Source organism: Muntiacus reevesi, chromosome 12, assembly GCF_963930625.1.
Source record: "Muntiacus reevesi chromosome 12, mMunRee1.1, whole genome shotgun sequence".
Lineage (NCBI taxonomy): Eukaryota > Metazoa > Chordata > Mammalia > Artiodactyla > Cervidae > Muntiacus > Muntiacus reevesi.
This window is the reverse complement of record NC_089260.1, coordinates 41,806,345-41,826,838: the sequence shown is the minus strand read 5'-3', so window position 1 is coordinate 41,826,838 and position 20,494 is coordinate 41,806,345. Positions and strand designations below refer to the sequence as shown.

Here is a 20,494-nt window from a genome sequence, read left to right as displayed (position 1 = left end):
CCCGCTCACTTCAGGACATCTGCCATCTTTGGTCTGCATCCACTGGATGGCTTTGGGGTCCTCTTACCATTGAGACAATAAAATAACCCCACAAAAGTCCAAAATGTCCCCTGGAGGTGGTGACATTGGTTGAGAAGCACTGTTTTAAGATTTCTCATAAGCACAGATTGCTGCCCTCCATCAAAAAAGAAAGAAATAAAGCAGCAGCCCATATATTGTTTTTTTCTCTTAGCATTCTGTGGTAATTTTGTCATCCCTCACCTGTTTGCTTTAGAATTCTCTATTGCATCTTATAGGTCTTGGGACCCATGAGACTTTTCTATTTCCACAGATATATAATGTGTTGATTTGAGGTTTTGGAAAACAATATCAAATAGCACGACCTACCCAACTGACCACTTTGTGGGGTTGAATACAGAGATTAACATACTCTTCAATAAGATCAGAAAGACAGGAGACATTTCCTAGAACTCACACTGAGGCTCTAAATGTTCCACACATTTTTCCCCATCAAATTTTGCAGGTGTCTTTAACTACACTATAAAAGTTTTTGCCACTGAGTGTTCTGAATGAGGATTGAAATCTGGAACAGAAATGTGATTAGATAAAAGGGAGTTCTGGTTTGGGAAGGCTGTCTTGTTATATTGTTTTTGTTTTTTTTTAAATATGAAATGATTCACGAGTTTGCGTGTCATCCTTACGCAGGGACCATGCTAATCTCTGTATCGTTCCAATTTTAGTTTATGTGCTGCCGAAGCGAGCACTGTCTTGTCACAATGAAACAGAAAATGTTATAAACAAGTGCTTGGGTGACCAGCAGTCCAGTAGTGGAGCACGAGACTGCTGCTAATCTGAGTGATTAAGGATGTTTTGACAAAAGAGCACCTTGATCACCTGATTAATGAATCTGTTATAAACAATAACAATGCAATCTAAGGAATCTTAAGCACAATTCTGTTTGACCTGAGGGGTTTTTGGTGACTCAAGTTTAGATAGACATACTAACAGGAACATGCTCTGTCACTATTGGTTATCATTGGCATAGTCCTTGGACCCATTTTCTCTCTCTCTCCACCTTTGTCTCTCTTTTGCTTTTTCAGACCTCTCATAATTTCTTTCTTAGGTTTTTTCATGTTCCAGCTTTTCAAACTTGATAAGTCTGACATTTTAACTGAGCTGACCAAATGGTCTCATGACCTTTGTGCTCTATAATTACATTTACATGGACTTCCCTGGTGGTCCAGTGGTTATGACTCTGTGCTTCCACTGCAGGGGGCTTCCACTGCGGGTTCAATCCCTGGGTCAGGAACATCCCTCGGAGAAGGAAATGACAACCCAACTCCAGTATTCCTGCCTGGGAAATCCCATGGACAGAGGAGCCTGGTGGGCTGCAGTCCATGGGGTCGCAAAAGAGTTGGATATGACTTAGCAACCAAAAAACAAAAACAACTGTTGAGAAAAACAACTTGAGAAAAAGACTGGAAGTACCTGCTAAACGAAGATGGAGTACATTAACTTTGTGGTCTTTTAGCTTTGTGGGTTTCTTCTTTGTTCTTTCAGGATGTTTTATGCAACCTTCCCTTGTTAAGAATCTTCTTCCACAGGAGTGTTTCAGGTGTGTTGACCCGGGTCATTACTGCTTTGGCTGGTGGTAACATGACAAACTGGCGTGACAGAACAAAAATGAGTTGATTATTTCAGCTGTGTTTGCTGGGCGTCTCTTTCACAATAAAAGAGAGGCAGAATGTATAGCAATGGGAACACATAGTGCCTCATTATCCCTTTGTTGTACCATTCATTCAGCAAATGTTTATAGGATCCCCTTTATGCTTCCTAGTGGGAGACCAAGATGCAGAGTGGCTGGGTTCCCATGGCTACGACAGGAGGCAGGAGGTGGTGCAAAGAATTCGGGATGAGGCATTAGGTGGCCTGGCTTCCCCTTCAGTGCCCTCTCTTACCAGCTATCATGTCTGAACCTCAGGCTCCTTACAAAATACTTGATTTGTCTACAGTTCAATATGATTGTGAAAGTCAAGGGAAATAGGAAAATTGGAGTATTATAAAAAATTATTTTTAAAAAATTATGAGACACTGGGCAGCTTTTTTGAGACCTGGGAGTCTGGGGTACAGGGGTGACAGCCAACCATGGTAGCTCCGTTCTGCACCACCCAGGGCTGCCAAGAGGACTGTGTGTTACAGAGCCAGCCCTTTGAATGAGGGTGGAGTGGGCCAGGCAACAAGTCCTGTTGTCTCTTCAGCCTCAAAATGTCAGTATTGAACTCATCACATCTTAACCTTGGCTTGAGGCCACCACTTGCCCTGCCCGGTCCTCTCTGGCCCTAATACCCCAGTCTTTTGAAGTTGATGGCATGGAAGGCAGCCATGTCCTCCCCCAGTTTGATCCTTGGCTGCACTGGCAGGACCAGGGTGGACATGACTCGAATGGCTTGTCATTGTCCCCATCATAGACTCGCAATTCTGTTTACTGTGTCTGCCAAGAATGGAGACTATCAAGAGTCGGTTTCCACTGAATAATTCAGAGGGTGTTGAACAAAGTTAAACCGCAAATAATAAAACTGGAGAAAAAGAATTGGATTTAGGGTTAGACGATCTAGGGTCTAGTTTGGGCTCTCTACTTCCCTCCTGTAAGGCTTTGGGAGAATTCTTTCACCTTTTTGCACTGCCATTTTCCAGTCTGCAAGAGGAGGCTAATGCTGGCTGCTCCTATCCTATTACAGAGCTATCTGAGAGTCAGATGGGTTATTTCACTGTTTTTTTTTTTTTTTTTTTTTTTTTTTTTAAAGTCAATCTAAGAAGAAGTTATACAAATGAACTTATTTACAAATCAGGAACAGACTCATACACTTACAGAAAGAATTATAGTTGCCAGGAGTGAGAATTGGAGGAAAGGATAGTTTGGGATGGACAGGTATACACTGTTGTATTTAAAATGGATAACCAACAGGAGTCCACTGTAGAACACTTGGAACTCTGCTTAATGTTATGTGGCAGGCTGGATGGGAGGGGAAGTTGCGGGAAGATAGATACATGTTTTTGTGTGGCTGAGTCCCTTCGCTATTCACTTCAAACTATCATAACATTGTTAATTAACTATACCCCAGTATAAAATAAAAGTTAAAAACTGGAATTCTAGCCACTAGAATTTACTGAGCATTTATTACAAACCTGACTTAATGTTAGGCATTTTACATATATCATCACATTTAATCTTCATAACAATCTTCGGAGTTAGGTTCTGTTATCTCTATCTTGTCAGATGATGCACTTGCCTAAGAGGACACACTGCCAGGTGAACTTGCTGGAATTCAAATCCAGGTGTGACTGACTCTTAACAGTGCACCTGCCAACTCAATAGGAGAAATGTATATTTTGACCCTCGGCAGTAAATTAGTGAGTTCTGTGCTTGGATAGACAAAGACAGAGCAAACAAAAACAACTCTCCAAATCCGATCTTTGTATCTTAATCCAAATAGGACTTCTGTGTTTGTGAGAGGAAAGGTCAGGCTAACCGCATGTATCAGAGAGATTAAAAATGAAGGGTTCTTCAAACGCTGCACCTAAGTGGGCGTTTAAGCTGGGAGTATTAGTAGGAGATGCTGACTGATGTGTCTGCTGTGACAGTCCATAGGGAGAGTGAATATCACGATGAATATCCACCGTGAATGCTGGGAGTCAAACACATGCCGTCAGCAGGTGGTTGGATCGACAAATCCATCTTGAATTTGGCTGCCAGCAAGCATTTCACATCATCCTTGCTGGCCAGAGCTGAAACTCACTAGATTTAAATGAAAACTGCTGACAGGAAGTGCAGCGATTTCAATTTCGTGGTGGAAGGTGTGAAGTGCAAAGACAAGTGTAAACCTCTAAGCATTTTGTTTCTAGGGATCTAGGAGAAGATTTAAGAAGCTGGGTGTTTTAGATTCATGGCCTTCTGCGTAGGGTCCTATTTTAAAACTGGTCCCTGGGTTGCAGAAGACAGAGAAACAATACAGCCATTCACTATGACTTGTTATAAAACTTAGCTAGTGCTTTTTAAAAATAGTGTCGAACCAAATTAGCTCTGGGCACCTGCTGGAGCTTATGTGTTTTCAGATAGACTTGTTTGCTGTCAGCCAAAAAAAAAAAAAAAAAAAAAAAAATCAACCCAACAAAACCCTCCACCTACATGGTTTGTTATAAAACCTGACACTCCTAATGCTTTTCCAAGCTACTTTTCTTAGATCAAATCATTCAAATACAGAAAAAAGACATTTGACACCTTGAAAGAATGGGGCAAGTTTGTTGTTAGATATGGTCTCGGGGTCAGGTGAAGAAGAAAGGTAGATGTTAAATGATGTGATGTATTAATCCCATTGTAAAAGGTTGTCTAATTCTTTAGGTGAAAAATTTCAACACTGATATTATAATATGGCTGGAACTTGAGGATTTACAGATGCATCCCTGTTATCTGAGCCGTCAAGTGATTTGAACATTTTGTTTATGTATCGGACAAAAGAGAGATAGATGCTGGCTAAATGAACAATGGCAATAATTATAGCAAGAAAGATGGCAAAAATCACTTCATGGAGGTTTTATATTAAAATGGCAATAGCAAAACCTGTTAATTGCTCACAGAGGATGCTGAAATCTGGACCAACATTGACAAGTGAAAAACTCATTTCTGAATTCTGAGTGCTCTGGGAGTATCTTAGACTTTGCAAACCTCACCTAAATTTTCACCTCCACTAGCTCTCTGATTGCCGTTCAAAAATAATTCTACTTAGGATACAGACATTTTATATGGTAGAAAGGCTTGGAGAAGAAGTCTGTCTTACCATCATTAGGTACATGTCAATGAATAAAATACAACTGACTTACTAGTGATTCACCCTGCCTTTCTGGTGAATTTTGAATAATTGCTTTCCTAAATACTGCAGGTTCTTAAAATCAAATTAGTATCCTAGAAGTTCTGATGGGGTACTTGTGATAATAACAACATGGATAATGATGCTGCTTCCACTTATTAAATACCTGGTGTTGAAATAGATACTTTCTATGCATTTTTGATATACATGATAACAACTGTGTAAAACAGTTATTCTTAGCCCCATTTTATAAATGGGGAAACTGAGAATCTTAGCATTAAAAACACAGTTAAAATCAAGGGAATATTATTAATAGAATTTGAATCAAACAGCCTGACTTAAAACAGTGTTGTTTCCTTTATAAAAGGGGGGGGGGGGGAGGCAGAAGAGAAGGTAAAAGAAGACATTCACTCCATGAAATGACCCATAAGATAGAAAACTGACTTTACTCCCCTGCATAGGGCTTTGAAACCTGAGATACAAATATGATATTGTTAGGTAGTTAGAATAGGGAAAAGGAGTCCAGAATGGCGGTGGCTAAAAGACCTGGAAGGGAAAAGTCCACGAAAATAGAACAAAGGAAGGTCCGAGGGCCGGAGTGAGGACCTCAGGTAAAACACAGCACTCCTGGCTGGCCCAGTTTACACAGGACAGGCCCAGGGAGAGGAAAACATAAAAAGAGGAGCCAAAGCTTGCTCTCTCCCGCGCGCTGGGGCTCTCTTCTCTTCGTGTCTTTCGATCGACGTGCCCTCACGCCTTCGAAGATGGATTTTCCTGCTATTATCTAAATAACATAGAGCTGTAACACTGATTTATCTAAGAGCTATAACACGGTCTGTCCAAGACCTGAGAGCTGTGACATGCTGAGGGGGCTTTAATGTCTGTCACTCCAAATCCTTGTTGTGATGAGACAAAAACCGAGGCGCATGCACCCGCCTGACACCTTCTTCACCCCTGCTTCTTGCATTCCCCCAGCTCCTCAGCAATCACCTTGGGGGTTGGCAGCATCCCCTGAATTGTAGTTTTGGGAGCCCTCATTCACATTTGGAGGCTAGAAATCGCCGATGGCTGTGACATTTCTTGTTTGTTAATATGGCAGGAGATACTTTCATTTCACACAGCCCTATGCCAAGTCTGTGTAGACTGGGTTTCAGCCCGCCCCTGTCCTCAAGGAATTCATATTTTAGTAGGTGAGAAAGAGGCTTGTGTCAGTGTCACAGTAGCGAACAGAAGGCACAGCTATTAAGTAGACTGAAGAGGATCCAACAGTGGCAAAGAATCCAGCTGCCAATGCAGGAGACCCAGGTTCAATGCCTGGGTCGGAAAGATCCCCTGGAGAAGGAAACGGCAACCCGCTCCAGTGTTCTTGCCTAGAGAATCCCACGGACAGAGCAGCCTGGTGGGCTGCACTACTTGGGGTCGCAAAGAGTCAAAACATGACTCAGTGACTAATGACAGCAACAACAATAATGAGATCTTCACGGGCCGGGGTTAGGGCGCCCGTAAGGGAGCGTGCAGGGCTTCAGAAGGGTCCGTGGAAGGAAGCAGTTACTGGAACCTAGAGAAAAAGAGACAGTCGGGGTTCCTAGATGGAGCTGAAATCTTAGATGGGTGGATGCAGGTAGGGACTAAATGGGTAGAGAGAATAAACATCTCATCTCACTCTACTTCTGTCCTCTGATCTCCTGATATTCCTCAACGAGACATCAGGAGGCAAGTTCACTGATGTGGTTCTTAGAGGTCAGCAGAAACCTCTGGAAGCAGAGATCAGGGTGGAGGAGAGGGGAGACTAGATCTGGGGGGCATAGTCCATTTCTCTACCTCCCTCTGTATCCACTCTGTCCCTTCACTCAGGTATTTGTGTCCTAACAGAGGGAGCATTGTCCCATCAGTTAATCATTGATACATATGTCATCTATTTGGTTGTACTCTCAGCTGAAAATGTTAGCAATCACCAGCTTTCTTCCTGTAAAATCATGAGGATGTGGGGGAGAAAGGGAAAAATAAAGTATTGCTGCTATGTTTTCTATTAATATTAATACTTCTGTAGATTGCCACAAGAGTTAACTGGTAGCCATTATTGATTTTGTTCAGGAGCCAATCCTGAACAAAAAGCCAATGCTTCCCCTGTTAACGTCTCACCCAGATAGTGTGCTTTACCTAGTGAGGTGGTCCAAACCTGCATTCCCATGGGATTTGCATCCTTGGATGTCTGTCTTAATTGAGTTGCTGCAATTTTTCATTGATCAGGGTTATTGGTCAGTTTTCCATTGACCAGAGTTCTAGGAGGTGCTCTAGTCTTTCACACATAGAGTCCTTCATACCTCTGTTATATAGCAGCAATCCAATTTCCTCCTGGTAATTGGCATCAATTTCCCTGGCCAGTAGAGAAACCTTTTTCCTTTGTCAACTCAGCAGCATGAGAATTTCAGAAAGGTCAGAGGTCAGCCTCAGAATTCATAAGAACAGTGATTGAGTTTCCCTTGGGCACTAAGATGTCTAAATCCACTGAGCTCAAAGTCACATTGATAGGGAACAAAATTTCTTTCAGTTTCGAGGAAAATGAAAAAATTCACTAGATAATAATAGTGAGAGGGAGTACTTTTACCTTCTCCCTTTGGTTCTTGAACCCATGAACTCTGGCTCTGGAGGACATAGAACCATGTTGTGGAAACTGATTTAAGGCATATATTGTATTCTATAGGGTGGCACCCCACCCTCATAGTATTTCCCAGTGGTCTCTTAGCTAGTGCAGTAGATAATATTTAAACAGACCACTCTTATTTTGTCAAGCCAGTTACCTTTGGAGGGAAAGACCAATCAATTATACATATGCATGACTATTACTATTTGTTTCTTGCCTTAAAATATTTCCTCTGGATGGAGCATGTGAGTGGAACATGAATGGCAATAGTTAGAGCATTCTTTAAGTCCACATGGAGGGGTTGGAAAAAGCACTTTAGGCAGAGAAGACAAATGTATACCCAGAATATGAGTCTAAGGTGTGGGGACAAATCTTTACCCCTTCCATCACAAAGGAAGGCCAGTGTAAGTCCAGGTGACTGGCTGGACCTCTGGAAAAGTCATTTTATATGTTTAATTTTCGGGGGAGAATCATTTTACATCAGGAGTTTGGTGTTGGCTTCTACTGTTGACATGTTGGACACTCAGCAGATGTGGTAGCTGGATGAGCTTTGATAAGCCGATGCCTAGTCTTTATCCCTGTTACTGTGGCCACTATTTTTTTTAAAGACTTTTTTGATGTGGATCATTTTTAAAGTCTTTATTGAGTTTGTTACAATATTACTTCTGTTTTATGCTTCGATTTTTTTGGCCAAAAGGCATGTAAGATCTTAGTTTCCCTGACCAGGGATCCAACCCACACCCCTTCCACTGGAAGGCAAAGTCTTAACCACTGGACCACCACGGAGGTCCCCCATGGCCACTCTTTGCATGGACCACTGAGCAAACACTGAGGAGGCTAAGGAAAGAGGCTACTGTCAGAAATTAAATAGGTCATTTTGTCTGTCTGATTGAGAGCCTCCTTCAAAGTGATCCCTGTGGTGAATGTCTTCATACCTCATGTGCATTCTGAGTCCACCCACATATCTCTCCCCCGCTCACCTTCACCATCCATTTCCCAATTTTGATTGCAAGTCTGTGACTAGCCCGCCAGCACTATTAGCTCTTGCCCACGAGTCAGTGTCAAACTAGACCTCAGTGACTTTTCCTTTCTCACAAACAACCCAAAACTTTCCTTGTGGGGAGGGTTTACACTAACCACTGTTTTGCAGGGGTGGCCTGAAAGGCATACAGTGGAGATTTATTTGTGACCAGGCATTTTTCTCCTCTCTCAACTGATCGCAAGAAACTCCCAGCGACCCCTTGGGATTGGGGGGAGAGATGTCCTTTCCAGACATGCTGAGTCTGATCTGTATTGTAGAATTTCTAGTTGGTTTATTTGTGTACTGGGTTTTATTTGTAGCTCGTGAGTTGTTTATTTGCGGCATGTGAACTCTTAGTTGCAGCCTGTGGGATCTAGTTCCCTGGGGCAAAAACCAGACCCCCTGCATTGGGAGCTTGGAGTCTTAGCCACTGGACCACCAGGGAAGTCCCTACAATTTCTAATTTATGATGGAATGCTGCTGTATATAGTCAACTTTGTGATTTGGTGGATCAGATAAACAACTAATTCATGATAGTTCAAAATTGTAATATCACTTGATGCTACATGGTGTAGGCTTTCACCCTCTACCAGAGCTTGGGAATAAGCCAAGAGCTGCCTTTCAAACGAAGAGTCATTATTGATAAAAGAGGGCATGGTTTGTTGAAGGCATATTTGTGGTACCAACTGAAGGTATCTCCCGCAAATTCTCTTACAGGAGAGGTGCTGAGTCAGATTTTGAAGAATGACTTAATATTTACTGGTTGAGTAGACAAGCTATTGAACAGCATGTGCATAGATAAGAAAAAGTGACATAACAGAGTATTAATGTAGGGGACTTCCCTGGTGGTCCAGTGGTTAAGAATTTGTCTTCCAATGCAGGAGATGCAGGTTTGATCCCTGGCCTGGGAACTAAGATCTCACATGCCCCAGGGCAACTAAGCCTGCATGCCACAACTAGATAACTCTTGCACTGCAGTGAAGATCCTGTGTGCTGCAACTAAGACCCAGCACAGCCAAATAAATTAATAAGTAAATATTAAAAACAAACAAACAGATGATGTAATACCTATCTGCTGCTGCTGGTGCTGCTAAGTCGCTTCAGTCATGTCTGACTCTGTGCGACCCCATAGACGGCAGCCCACCAGGCTCCCCGTCCCTGGGATTCTCCAGGCAAGAACATTGGAGTGGGTTGCCATTTCCTTCTCCACTGCATGAAGTGAAAAGTGAAAGTGAAGTCGCTCAGTTGTGTCCGACTCTTAGCGACCCTATGGACTGCATCCTACCAGGCTCCTCCGTCCATGGGATTTGCCAGACAACTGTACTGGAGTGGGCTGCCATTGCCTTCTCCGAATACCTATCTATTAGAGTTATAAAAAAAAGAATATCGCCCCACCGCAAAGCGCGCGAAGCCGCGCGGCCCTGTTTGTGCCGGCATCAGGTGCACACTCTGGGGCTTGGGTCGCCGGCGTGCCCGTAAGCGCCCGGAATCCCAACCGCCTCCCCCTTCGGCCCACCAGGCTCCCCTGGGATCTCCTCGGGCGCCCGGGGCTGGAGTGGCGGGGCGGGGAGGAGTTCGGATACTTAACCGGCTCCCGGCCCCTCTGGATTCCCCGTGGCCCCCGTGGCCCGGCGGGCCGGGGAGCCGGGAACCGCTGCCCCAGCCCGCCAGCCTTCGAAAGATCTTCCTGGGCCAATGGCAGGAGGATCGACGCGCCCGTATTGGTGCAGTCGCTGTGCTGATCACTGTGGAAACCCAGGCGGAGGGGAACAAGGGAGGATGCGGTGCCCCGGGCTCTCCGGAGGGGCGGGCAGAGGAGGCTTCGAGGCCCTGAGCTACCCGGGAGTTCTCTCTGGAGGCAAAAGTCCACAGCGAGGTGGAGGAGGGGATCGGAGGGAGGGGACCGCCTGGGGGCACTTGGAAGCGGAAAGGAAAGGCTAGGATACTCGGAACCGTGGCGAGGAGGCTGGGGGAGGGGATGTCATGGGAGGAGGAGGAGGAGACAAAAGCCGAAAGGACCCGGACCGCACTCACCACAGTGCACTGGGCCACCCGGTCAGCAGGCAGCATGGGGAAGACGGGGAATGAGGGCAAGGGGGCCACCGAGCTTGAGGCGCCGATGCCTACCTTCCGCTGGGAGGAGATTCAGAAGCACAACCTGCGCACTGATAAGTGGCTGGTCATCGATCGCAAGGTCTACAACATCACCAAATGGTCCAGCCGGCACCCGGGAAGCCAGCGAGTCACCGGGCACTACGCCGGAGAAGATGCTATGGACGCCTTCCTGGCCTTCCACCGCAACCTTGATTTTGTGCGCAAGTTCATGAAGCCCCTGTTGATTGGCGAGCTGGCCGCTGAGGAGCCAAGCCAGGACCGCGGCAAGAATTTCCAGATCACCGAGGACTTCCAGGCCCTGAGGAAGACCGCTGAGGACGTGAACCTGTTCAAGAGTAACCAGTTCTTCTTCCTTCTCCACGTGGCCCACATTATCTCCATGGAGAGCATCGGCTGGTGCACTATCTTCTACTTTGGCAACAGCTGGATTCCAACCATCATTACGGCCTTCCTCCTTGCTACCTCTCAGGCCCAGGCTGGATGGCTGCAACAGGAATACGACCACCTCTCTGTTTACAAGTCCATGTGGAACCATATCGTACACAAGTTCATCATCGGTCACTTAAAGGGTGCCTCTGCCAACTGGTGGAACCATCGCCACTTCCAGCACCACGCCAAACGTGTTCCACAAGGATCCGGATGTGACCATGCTGCATGTGTTTGTCCTGGGTGAGTGGCATCCCATCGCGGACGGCAAGAAGAAGCTGAAATGCCTGCCTGACAACCACCAGCATGAGTACTTCTTCCTGATCGGGCCGCCGCTGCTCATCCCTTTGTACCTCCACTACCAGACCATCATGACCAGATCGTTCGCAAGGACTGGGTGGACTTGGCCTGGACTATCAGCTACTATACCCGTTTCTTCATCACCTGCATCACTTTCTATGGTGTCCTGGGAGCCATCCTTTTCCTCAGCTTCATCAGGTTCCTGGAGAGCCACTGGTTTGTGTGGGTCACACAGATGAATCGCATCGTCATGGAGATTGACCGAGAGCCCTACCGCGACTGGTTCAGCAGCCAGCTGGCAGCCACCTGCAACGTGGAGCAGTCCTTCTTCAATGACTGGCTCAGTGGGCACCTCAACTTCCAGATCAAGCACCACCTTTCCCCTACCATGCCCTGGCACAACCTGCACAAGATCGCCCCACTGGTGAGGTCCCTGTGTGCCAAGCATGGCATTGAGTACCAGGAGAAGCCGCTGCTTTGGGCCCTGCAAGATATCATCGGGTCCCTGAGGAAGTCTGGGCAGCTGTGGCTGGACGCCTACCTCCACAAATGAAGCTGCAGCCCTCAGGGACCCCATGGGGACAGTGGTGGGGGGAGCAGGTGGGGGTGGCAGCCGAAGGGGAAGGTGGGGTTTTGTTCAGAGGGGCGTCTGGAGGTTGTGGTGCACGGCTCACAGATTTCAGGCTTGGTCTTTCCTCTCTTCCTGTCTGGTTTCAAGGTTTTCACACCTCCCTCTGACACCCTCCCTCCAGGGTCCCGCCCACTCAGCCCCACCTCCACCCTCTGTCCTTAAGCATCTGCCAGACCACACGTGCACAGGTGCGGCCCATGAGCCCCTGCAGCCTGGCCTCCAGGCCACACACCACCTTCTTTTTCTCCCTCACCTGCTCTTCAGGTCTGCAGGGCTGGGTCTCAGCCAGCAGGTAGGACGACTCCGTGAGCCTGCAGGCCGGCCCCATCCCCTTGGACAGCCGCCCACCCTCTGCCCTTCTGTGGGGTGATATGCTTGATTCTCCAGGTCTCCTTCCCACTACCGGGTCGGTACTGGGGGCGCCCCTCCAGGCCCCACTTTCTCTTCAGATGTCTAGGGCCCTGGCCCTGATGCCAGGCTCCCTTCGCCTGTGTTGCAGCCAGCTCAGGCCTCCGAGCCCAGGGAAATGTCCTGGCCCCACCAGAGCCCTCTGACCCAGGGCTCAAGCAGTTCCACCCCACCACCTCCCAAGTCCAGAGCCTGTGACCTTGGGTTCATGGGGGCAGGGCCACAGATGAGCTCAGCAGAAGCAATGGCCAGGTCAGGGGTGAGCCGGCCTGTAGGCTCAGATGTTTGCTCTGGTTGGGAGACCCAAGATTCTGGAGCAATTGGACTCTTCCCCCAGAGTGCCCCGTTAGTGCCAGACAGTGCCAGCCAGTCCCCAGCCACTTGGCTGGTGTGGACTTAGGCCCTACAGGCTGCAAGTGGGCACTGGAGCCCAGAAGCTCATCACAGCCGCTCCCCACATTGGGGCTGCCCGCGTGGACATGCTCTTTTCCCTGTCTAGCACGCTCTTGTGTCTTTTACTCGTTTTTTAACCTTTTGCTACAGGATGAGTTTTGCCGGGAGTGGCGGTGGGACTGGGCCTTGGGACGATCTGCCTGTTCCCACCCCTCACCCCCTCTGCAGCCTCCCCAGGCCCCACAGTGGGCTGAGCTGGACTCTCACTGAGGCCTCCATGGCCCCGACTGTCAGGAGACAGAGGGAAGGAGTCCCAGAGGAGGGTTACCCTGAGAAGCCGGGGACTTGGTGGTGGTGGGGGTACCCAGTGGGACAAGGAGGGGTTGGGGCTGAAGGCCAGACAGCTGAAGGGACAGGAAAGTGAGAGGGTGGGGAACCTGGCAGCCACTGGGAGGATCCAGAACTGCTGCATCTAGAAATTAACCCACTAACCCATAGATAGCTCCAGGGAAGGGCGGGACAGGAGGGACCAGCTCTGGTTGGTGATGGACCTTCGGGTTACCATGGCAACAAGAATCGGCCTGCCTGAAGCCCTCCCATTGAGGGCCACTGTCCCGCCCCTGAGGTAGAATGGATACATAGGGAACTGACTTAATTTTTATCATGTTGCTTTCCCACCTCTACACTTTTGGAAATAAATGAAGTGATTTTATTCTCAAAAAAAAAAAAAAAAAAAAAAGAAAGAAAATACTAATGCCATTGGTATTCCTGGATTATGGGGTGAAGGCAATGTGCTCAGTGTCCGGGTCATGGGGGCCCACTGAACCCTGGTGGAGGAAGGTATTGAATTCTTTAAAGCAGAGGAGTTTTCTTATATCTTTAGGAAATGGGCTACTGTTTGTATCTCTTCTGGTGCCTTGGACAGCCCCTTCTGATAATTTATCATGCAGATTGTTTTGGCTTGGCGTTTTAATTGAAAATATGGTTAGTCACATATTGTATCACTTATTTTTAATATTTATTTTCATTTTATTTATTTGGACGTGCTAGGTTTTAGTTATGACATGCACCAATGAAAAGATCCTTGCAGAATCTTTAGTTGTGGCATGTGGGATATAGATCCCTGACCAGGGATCAAACCTGGGCCCCTTGCATTGGAAGTACAGAGTCTTAGCCACTGGACCACAGGGAAGTCTCTACATATTGTGTCACTTGTTATAGTAAGTTCGCAACTTTTTCTTTCTACTTTAGGCTTCTCTCTCTCTCTCTCCCCCGCCTCCCTGCTCCCCATCCCCTCATGTAAATAAGACTGCATGGGGGCACTTAAATGGGAATTGGCTCTAATTCTGCTACTGGATTCTCAGCATTATAATTTCTAATCTATTTGCCAAGTTCTTTGCCAAGTAACTTCCAAAGAAAAAAGGTTTCACCTCCTCACTTCTATGAGTAAGACACTAATGCAAATACATCCCATCTGTTAACCTTTTTGTATTCCCTTACTACATGTAGAAGTATTTTGCCTAAGCTACATGAAATATTCTATGGGTAATGAGCCCTTGTGTTTTCATAAGTGCATAGTGTCTTTAAAACATGAGTGAATCCATTGCTAAAATATTTCTAGTTTAGTCAACAAACACAGACTTGAAGAGTGATCAGTTGTGGTAACAGGCATCCAAATCTTGGAAATATTTTGAGGAGTACATTACCTTACATGGTAGATACCGTCAGTCCCGAAACACTGCTTCCATATTTGGAAATTAAAATCTTTGTTGTTCTGTGACAGGAAGGGGGCACAGCACCAATGAAAAAGTGCCATCTGGACCAGGACTCCAGGAGGGAGAGAACAGGGAACAAATGGCAGATCAAAAGTCTGGATCAGAAACTCATGCAGCATTTAGAGTAGCTCTGAGCACAGTGTGCCTTTGATTTCAAAGACTGCTCTGTGCCTGGATGAGTTTTGTAGACTGTGGAACATGGCAAAAATTGGTCCTAAGGGAAGGCAGAGAACATTGGGTGACAGAGGCAAAGATCAAGTTCCCGAAGGAAGCATTAGCCAGTATATCAGGATCTGAACTCCATTCAGTAAGCGTTCTGAAAGCATGCTGATGACACTCAGCTGTTGAGTAGGGCTTCCAATTCTGCAGCATTGGAGTTTAGCCTCTGGAGGGCTGGGGGTTGATAATATTGTCTGTCAGTAAGAAAGAAGTGGAGAAACTTTTTATTTATTTATTTTTATTGAGGCATAGTTGACTCACAATATTATATAAATTTCAGGTGTATAATATAATGATTTGTTTACAGTGTTTAAAGGTTATACTCTATTTATGGTTAGTATAAAGTATTGACTATATTCCGTGTCTTCTATGATATATCCTTGAAAGTGAAAGTGTTAGTCACTCAGTCGTGTCCAACTCTTTTGAGACCCCGTGGACTGCAGTCAACCAGGCTCCTCTGTCCATGGGATTCTCCAGGCAAGATTACTGGAGTAGGTTATCCTCTCCTTCTCTAGGGATCTTCCTGACCCAGGGATCGAACCCTAGTCTCCCAATTGCAGGCAGATTCTTCACTGCTGAGCCACCAGAGAAGCCCCTACAATGTATCTTTGGAGCTTATTTTATGCCTAATAGTTTGTGCCTCTTAATCCCCTATTCCTCTATTGCTTCTCCCCACTTCCCTGTCCCCATTGGTGACCATTAGTTTGCCCTCTGTATCTGCAAGTTGTGGATATTGGTTCGACCCATCTATTCTGAGGATTTTTATCTTTTCTGGAAATCTTTTTTTATCGTTTCTATCAATATTTCTTCTCTCTCTTCTCTTTTTGAAATTCCTATTAGGCAAATGTTGAAACCTTTGAATTTTTTTCCCACCCATATTCACCTTTCTGTCCTTTCTGAGCTGTGTTCTAGGAGGATCTTTAGTTGTATCTTCTAGCTAAGTAATCATCCCTTAGTTATATCTTTTCTGTTACTCGGCACATTTACTGAGTTTCTCAGACTTTTTCAATAATTACAACCGTCCTTTCGAAGATCCCTAGTTGTTTGTAATATGTTTCTATTAAAACAGACATTATCTTCTTATTCCTCTTAGGATGTTAATCATATGTAATGTGCTCAGTTGTGTCCAACTCTCTGTGACTCCATGGACTAAAGCCCTCCAGGCTCCTCTGTCCATGAAATTTTTCAGGCAAGAATACTGGAGCGGGTTGCCATTTCTTACTCAAGGGGATCTTTCCAACCCAGGGATCAAACCTTCGTCTATGGCGTCTCCAGCATTGGCAGGCAGATTCTTTATCACTGCTGCACCTGGATGTACCATGTGGTACACCATATGTACCATACATACTTTTAAAAAAAATCTCATTTTTTTAACTTTGTTTCTATGGATATTAGTTTATTCATATGATGGTTATGGCCCCTTTCATTCAGAAGATGATGTCTTCCCAACCCAGGGCTTGAACCTGGATCTCCTCAGGGAGATTGAATCTCCTCAGGGATTGAATCCTGCATTGGCAGGTGATTCTTACCATTGAGCCACACTAAGATTTTAAAGAATTACTTTTCCTTAAATATTTGCTGGGTTTGGGGGCTTCCCTGATAGTCAAGCAGTTAAGACTTCATGCTCCTTAATGCAAGGGGCACATTACATCCCTGCTTGGGGAAGGTCTCACATGCCACATGGTGTAGTTCAAAAAAGAAAGAAAAAACTGCTGGGTTTGCGTGATTATATGGGATCTGGGCTCCTAGGTTAGTCTGTCTCATGCGATGTGTGATTACCTGGCTTGTTTCTAGAATTCCAGGCAGCCATGTGGCTTCCTCAGTGATGGAGGCTTCCCTTTTCTTCTGGGTGGCAGTGAATTCTGTCCCAAGCCCTGACTACCAGGAGGGACATCTTCCTGGTTGTGCATCACTTCTGTCTAGGGACACAAATCTCTCCTGATCCTGCATGGCACAAGGAGAAGGTCCAAGGGTTCGACCTTCCTGGGTGCCTCTGCCTCAGCCAGTCATCCTGCTGGTTAACCCTGGATCCTCTCTTTTCATCTATTTTCTTTCAGCTTGAAGCCCAAGCTGAGATGCTCTCACGCTCTTAATCAGCTATCTCTTTTGTGTGTTTGGCCATTATTTCTTCCTTCAATATAAACTCCTCTGCCGTTAATATTTTAGGAACTTTATTATAATTTCTGGTCTATTGAGAGCACCAAGTCTTCTTTCTTGTGCTGTTTTCAATTTAAAATATTTTCTTACTGTTTATGGTGATTTGAGATGAGAGAAGCATGTTCTTAGTTTGCAATTTTGATCTGATTACCTCCTGGTCATTACAAAGCAGGCTAGCCCAGTTTAAAGAAAGTACATCAGTGTATCTGGCAAGTAATATTTATTCCTATGACCGAATTCTACTGGAAATTTACACTGTGAGTTTATGTTAAATATATTAACATTTATTACTTTCCTGTTTGCGAATGCCTATTTTGGCCTTCTCGAAAAATCATGATATATATCAGCTCTAATTTTTCCAGTGGTCATGTATGGATGTGAGAGTTGGACTGTGAAGAAAGCTGAGCGTCAAAAAATTGATGCTTTTGAACTGTGGTGTTGGAGAGGACTCTTGAGAGTCCCTTGGATTGCAAGGAGATCCAACCAGTCTGTCCTAAAGGAGATCAGGCCTGGGTGTTCATTGGAAGGACTGATGCTGAAGCTGAAACTCCAATACTTTGGCCACTTCATGTGAAGAATTGACTCATTGGAAAAGACCCTGATGCTGTGAGGGATTGGGGGCAGGAGGAGAAGGGGACGACAGAGGATGAGATGGCTGGATGGCATCACTGATTCGATGGACATGAGTTTGAGTAAACTCTGGGAGTTGGTGTTGGACAGGGAGGCCTGGCGTGCTGTGATTCATGGGGTCGCAAAGTGTCGGACACGACTGAGCGACTGAACTGAAGATAGGAAAATAGAGGTTTAGAGGGGTGAAATCATTTATCCAAGTCCAACAGATAGCCAGAGACAGAGCCAGAATTCATGCCTCTGTCTTGCTATAACAACAACTTCTTTCCATTAAAGACAAAAGGTAGTGATAATGCACAATGTCCTCACTGGGATACCCAGTGAGATACCAAAAAAACACAGTTAGCATTCACTGGAGTGGGTTCTTCTAGAAACCCTGAAGTCAGGAGTCACTGATTATTGTGGATAGTTTGTCAGCAAATTGCTAAGCTGACAGTACTTTTCAATTTCATTTTGTTGCCTTTGTCAATAAGATTTATTCTTAGAGGAATTTGTGAACTGTTGGTGCTATCTCAGTGGGCAGCGCACAGAAATGGTGTATGCATATTGGTAAATATCTCTGCAGGGTTGGCAAGTTAGAGGTGTTATTTTGCATTGATTTTTTTCCATGCTTTCAGCCGAGGTTTATTTTCATATAAGCAGTAATTACAGAAAACGAGTGCCTGTGAGGGTAAACGTAGTTATGCTGGTTAAAGAGCATTATATGTATTATGTGGCATGTTGTAATTATTGAAGTTATTTCACAGGAAACAAGTCTTTCTGAGCAATTGTGATACACGGGGTTCAGATCAATAAAGGCAGAGATTATAGACAGTTTAAGCTTTTGTAAAGTCTGTGTTGTGTTGTTCAAGAGGCATTTTTGGAGAATCTGTCATAATAAACATTTGGAAAATGAAAAGATACAGAAATAAAAATACTTTGTTTTTAGCTGAGAAGGTTTAAATACACAAGTACCAGAAGGCTTAAAAGTTAAAATGTTGTCAGAATGCAACTGGGTCCATCAGAGAAGGTGGGAAGGTATGGAGCTGGGTCAGCAATGGTGTTCCATCCCTGTTGAACTGCGGTCTTTGCTGTTTGATTTCCTTGATATGTTGTTCCTGTTATTCAGTCACTAAATCATGTCCAACTCTTTGCAACCCCATGGATTGAAGCACTCCAGTTTCCTCTGTCATCCATTATCTCCCGGAGATTGTTTAAATTCAGGTCCATTGAGTCAGTGATGCAATCTAACCATCTCTTCTTCTGTCAACCCTTTCTCCTCCTGCTTTCAGTCTTTCTCAGAATCCGGGTCTTTTCCGATGAGTCTGCTCTTCATGTCAGGTGGCCAAAAGATTGGAGCTTCAGCATCAGTCCTTCCAATGAAAATTCAGGATTGATCTCCTTTAGGATTGACTGGTTTGATCTCCTTTCTGTCCAAGGGGGACAAGCACCACAGCACCACAATTTGAAACTATCAGTTCTTTCACGCTCAGCCTTCTTTATGGTCCAGCTCTGACATACGTACATGACTACAGGAAAAACCATCGCTTTGAGTATATGGACCTTTGTGGGTAAAGTGGTGTTTCTGCTTTTTAATATGCTGTCTAGATTTGTCATAGCTTTGCTTCCAAGGAGCAAGCATCTTTTAATTTCATGGTTCCAGTCACCATCTTCAGTGATTTTGGAGCCCAAGAAAATAAGATCTGTCACTGTTTCCACTTTATTCCCATTTATTTGCCATGAAATGATGGGACCAGATGCCATGATCTTAGTATTTTTGAATGTTGAGTTTTAAGCCAGCTTTTTTCGCTTCTAGATGCTTCTTGATGCTCTTTAGTTCCTTTGCACTTTCTACCACTAGAGTGGTATCATCTGCATATATGAGGTTATTGTTATTTCTCCGGCAGTCTTGATTCCAGCTTGTGATTCACCCAGCCTGGTATTGCACATGATGTACTTTGCATAGAAGTTAAATAAACAGGATAACAAAATACAACCTTGTACTCCTTTCCCAATTTTGAACTGGTCTGTTGTTCCATGTCTGATTCTAACTGTTGCTTTGTGACCCACATACAGGTTTCTCAGGAGATAGGTAAGGTGGTATTCCCACATCTTAAAGAATTTCCTCAGTTTGTTAATGTGATCCATACAGTCAAAGGCTTTAGCATAGTCAATGAAGCAGAAATAGATGTTTTTCTGGAATTGCCTTGCTTTCTCTGTGATCCAACAAATGTTGGCAATTTGATCTCTGGTTCTTTGCCTTTTTAAAATTCAGCTTGTACATCTATCTGTAAGTTCTTGGTTCATGTACTGCTGAAGCCTAGCTTAAGAGATTTTGAGCATAACCTTGCCTGCATGTGAAATGAGTGCTCTTGTACGGTAGTTATCCTGATGCTGGGAAAGATTGAAGGCAGGAAGAGAACGGGGCGACAGAGGATAAGATGGTTGGATGGCATCACCGACTCGATGGACATGAATTTGAGCAAGCTCTGGGAGTTAGTAATAGACAAGGAAGCCTGGTGTGCTTCAGTCCATGGGATTGCAAAGAGTTGGACACGACTGAGTGACTGAACTGTATGGTAGTTGAAACACTCTTTGGCATTGCCCTTCTTTTGGATTAGAATGAAAACGGACCTTTTCCAGTCCTATGGTTACTGCTAGTTTATCAAATTTGCTGGTATATTGAATGCAGCACTTTAACAACATCATCTTTTAGGATTTTAAATGGCTCAGCTGGAATTCCATCACTTCTGCTAACTTTGTAATAATGTTTCCTAAGGCCCACTTGACTTCACACTTCAGGATGTCTGACTCTAGGTTAGTGACCAGACCATTGTGGTTATGTTGGCCATTAAGACCTTTTTTGTATACTTCTGTGTATCCTTGCCACCTCTTCTAAATCTCTTCTGCCTCTGTTAGGTCCTACTGCTC

At 45.1% G+C, this 20,494-nt stretch overlaps 1 non-coding gene and 1 pseudogene across 1 annotated transcript; one reads left to right on the top strand and one right to left on the bottom strand.

Moving 5' to 3' along the window:
* Window positions 1-660: 660 nt before the first annotated feature.
* On the bottom strand, window positions 661-764 carry LOC136145281 (U6 spliceosomal RNA). The gene has a single exon (XR_010658728.1). It is a non-coding gene; the product is annotated as a U6 spliceosomal RNA (small nuclear RNA).
* A 9,834-nt stretch (window positions 765-10,598) lies between these two features.
* Window positions 10,599-11,924, top strand: LOC136145164 (acyl-CoA 6-desaturase-like; annotated as a pseudogene).
* The last annotated feature ends 8,570 nt before the right edge of the window (window positions 11,925-20,494 follow it).